At 36.5% G+C, this 4,082-nt stretch overlaps 1 pseudogene; it reads right to left on the bottom strand.

Annotated features, from left to right (window-relative positions):
- Positions 1 to 2,539: 2,539 nt before the first annotated feature.
- On the bottom strand, positions 2,540 to 3,800 carry LOC108974190 (annotated as a pseudogene).
- Positions 3,801 to 4,082: the final 282 nt, after the last annotated feature.

Raw genomic sequence — 4,082 nt, 5'->3', positions numbered from 1 at the left:
TGTTTCAGACTTTTCAAAATTTCTGTTATTTATGTCATTCTCAATTGCTTTATTATCTAGTTTATAACTTGAATCCAATCCAACTATTTTGACAATCGGGTTMATTTTTTGTTCTTTTTCGATTGTATAAAGATGAGAGAGCTTACTCGTAAGTAATTTCTCTGCTATCTTGACACTCTCCTCATTCATACAGCTAATTGTAAATAGCAAATAAATAATTATCAACACAATATGAATTTTTGTCTTTTCATTTCAGACACACATAATTTCACGCAGGACAACGGCTGCGGGGTCAGCTAGTAGATGATAAAATCATCATTCATCAACTTTTTTATCATTTTTCATATAATGAATTTGGATGACATGGCGGAAGAAATGGATTCCGAAGTGTAATGCTCACAATCGTTGAGCCCCCATAGAGGTTGTATTGAACATAAATATTTTGCATTTTCTAATAATATTTTTTTACATATATAGTGTTTAAAAAATATCTTATTATCTCATTTGCGCTCCTCCAGGAGAACCATTAAATATTGTGGTACCGTCACCATCATCTGGCAGCCATGCATGCATGGATGTAATGTATTAATATATAAATATATTAGTATTTGCTTTAAAAAAATACATTTATGTTTTTCAGATAGAACCCAGAAGCTGGATGCCATTGAGACCCGTCTCACTGCCATTGAAAAGTCCCTAACAGGAAAAGTAAGTAACGCAGTATTACATTACCAAATTAAAACAGAAGATACTTTTTATATTTTAATTTTCTAGATGCCAGAAAAGGTCGAGAAGCGGTAATAGGTGCGGCTAATATTGAAGTCAAAGGTCGCAAAAAGTATGTTTTCAGACAATGTAATGTAAATACCAATGAAAAGGAAGTTCTTCAACATATCGTTGATTTACGCCCCGACGGAAGAGAAGGACGATGTGACCAAAGATGCCTTCTATGAGCACTTGGAGCGCACTTGTGAGAGCTGCCCCCGCCACGATGTCAAAATCGTGCTTGGCGAGGTGGGTAAAAAAGGTATCTTTGGCACTTCTTCTTAACTTTGCGTTTTGGTATAATTTGACAGTATCTCGTCAACATATTTGTATGTGCCTTTCTTTGATGGTATTAGTCGGTTGAACTGATGTACGTATTATTGCTCATAAAAAACAAGTCAAGTGTATGTAATCGCCTACTTTGTTCGGTATCGGTGCTGATACTATTGGTTGTTTATTTGGTCGGCGTTCACACTTATTTGTGAGGCAGATTTCGCAGTYTTGTACTTCTTTTTTACAAGCGTCACGTATGTTTGGCCAGTAGTATCTGAGCGAAATACCCTGTGCGTTATTTGTGTAGTTTCTGTGAGCACGTCTGTGTCTGTCTTGTCTGATCTGTTTATGTTGTTCGGTTTCGGTAATATTGTCCACAAATTTTTGCGCTAGTACAATCGATGCAGTTGAAAATGTGTCGATAGTGTCATTTTCGGCGTAAAATACATTTGCTCGTCTATTTGGGGAGCATTAGTTTCTTTGGTCTAATTACATTTTTTAGTCTATCTAGTAATTCAGTTTTCGAATTAAAAAAGAGCGTATGTCGGCTGTTAGAAAATATGTTTTGTGAGAATATTTCGATGGGGTTCTGATCTGACCGTTTTACAATAATTTGGTTTCTAAAGGAGTTTACTGGTTTTTTTACTCGTTTGAGTCTTTGTGTTGGTGAGCTTTGTGCTGAATGTTGGGAGTCATCAGAATTTAAAGCGTTGTGTATTTGCTGACGAGGAAGTGCATCAGCGACCACGTTCGGATGTCCGGGTTTGTAAACGATTTTTGCACCATATTCTTCAATGAATTTTTTCCATCTTTTTAATTTTGTATTGTATTATTTTTCTTCTTTTATTATGTTCAGTGCTTCTAGTGCAGGTTCGTCATAAAGTGATTTTTATTTGTGCACTTTGATTCTTTGATACGCCACCGTCATCTCCTCAGAGGAACGTAGTGAGTGGTTTGACGATGGCTGCAAAATTCTTTATAAATATTCTATAGTAACTTGCGAGACCTAGGAAATATCTGAGTTCCTTCAGTGTTGTAGGAATAGGGAAATTATTAATAGTTTGTATTTTTGTTGGGTCAACTGTAATCTTGTTGCATTTAATTATATGCCCTAATTATTCCACAGAGTTTTTGAAAAAGTTAGATTTCTCGTTAGAGATTTTCATATTGGCTTGGTGAAGCGTATTTATGATTATGCGGATGTGTTCGATATGTTCTTCAGGAGAGGAAGAATAAATGAGAACATCGTCTATAGGATATCATCCACGCATCTTTGAAAAATAGATGGGGCATTTTTCAGGCCGAATGGCATACGAAGAAATTCGTAYTTAGCCCCATTTACACTAAAAGCCATTTTTTTTGCCATCTGATTTATTGATAAGGATCTGATGGAAGCCGGACGACCATTCTGCGCTTAGGTTTCCCTTGTTCATCGGTACCTTTTTTTGCTCCTGTCCAAATGGGAGAGTTATATGGACTCTTGCCGCGTTGAATTATTTCATTTTCTAAAAGTTTGTTAATTTCTTTGTTAATGAAATCGCTATCCGACATAGGGTACGGATATTGCTTGGTCCAAATAGGATCTTCGGATTTCGTTCTAATGGTAGCTTGTACCGTGGTAGTATATGGTAGCACTTCATTTGTGTCTTCATTTCTTTGCATAATTTCTTCGATTTCTGCTCTATATTTTTCACTATTAACCGTATAATTTATTTTTTGCACAGATTCACTTTCTTTCTTGAATATACTTACCTAAGTTACATTTTGTATTAACATAATTGTTTGTTGCTCCAGTGTCAATCAGGATGTTAGTAAGTTTTGCCTGTATCCGTGCAGTGGCGTTGCAGAAACGGCAAATCGTTCATGCGCCTAAAAAAGCGCTGCCTGTTTCGAAATCATCGTTCTCGTATTCTGGTGTAAGTGATTTTAGTTCTTCGCCGCGTATCTGGTTTTCACGTTGAAATTTCTGCTGTATGTTGGAATTATGAGATGAAGGATTTCGTTCTCTTTTTTGTAGGGTTTCCGCGAAATTGATTATTTGGAAATAGTTCTTGTAATTGACGGGTATAACAGTTTTGTTGTGGTTTGGAATTATTTCTATTGGGATTTGCGGATCTCGTGTATTGTTGTGATGAATCTACATCTATCGGTTGTTGCTGTTGGCTGGGTGCAGTCTGATTGTATTGCACCTGTACGTTAGGTCTGTACCTTTGTGGTTCCTCGTAATGTCTTCTGCTTGAGGTTTTACTGTGATGTATTGTATTGTGAAACGTCGAATTGTGAGTTTACATTATCGTATATCGTACTTGCGATAGCATAAGCGGTTTCTAAGTCCTTCAGATTGTGACTATAGAGGATGCCGCTGGTATATTTGCTGTTCAAACCGAGAATGAATGTCCTCACAGCTTCCCGGTTGGCATATTCTATCATAGCTGATGGATTTACTGATCCATGATTATCTATGTTAACTTTGGTGAGTGCAAGATTAAGTGACTTCGGAATGGAACTCAGCCAGAGTCCTTTTTCCTTGCTTTATTCTTTTCATTCCTTCGAGCAAAACGTACAGAGGTCTCTGGTCCGTATAAGTATAATCGAGACAGTTTATTATGGAATACAAGTTGAATTTGCTGTTGTGGTTTATTAAAATATCGGCCGCATTTTCTTGAATTTTGGAATGAACAATCGATAGTGCCGTGTAGTACATGGGTGTAGTAGCGTAATTCTTGATGTTCTCCATGTGCGTCCAGGCACGTTTTCTCCATGACCTATAATGTTTTATATCGCGTTTTAATGATATGAGCCGAAATGCGCCCCTTTATTGATATTCTTAAGAACTAATTTTAATATAACATCTTACAGCTATTTATACCAGTGAAGTCCGGCTGCTGTTATCTGCTTACAACTTCTTTGTTGTAATTCGATATCTGTTATCTTGCTATCATTTGTTTGTTATTGTTGAGATGCGGAGGTGATTATCGCAGTGGACTATTACATTGCCATTTCTCGATAATGCATGATTGGTTGGTATTGTAATAATATTTTAT

The sequence above is a fragment of the Bactrocera latifrons genome, unplaced genomic scaffold (genome assembly GCF_001853355.1).
Source record: "Bactrocera latifrons isolate USDA-ARS-PBARC rearing strain unplaced genomic scaffold, ASM185335v1 scaffold_539, whole genome shotgun sequence".
Classification (NCBI taxonomy): domain Eukaryota; kingdom Metazoa; phylum Arthropoda; class Insecta; order Diptera; family Tephritidae; genus Bactrocera; species Bactrocera latifrons.
This window is presented reverse-complemented; position numbering and strand designations above follow the sequence as displayed.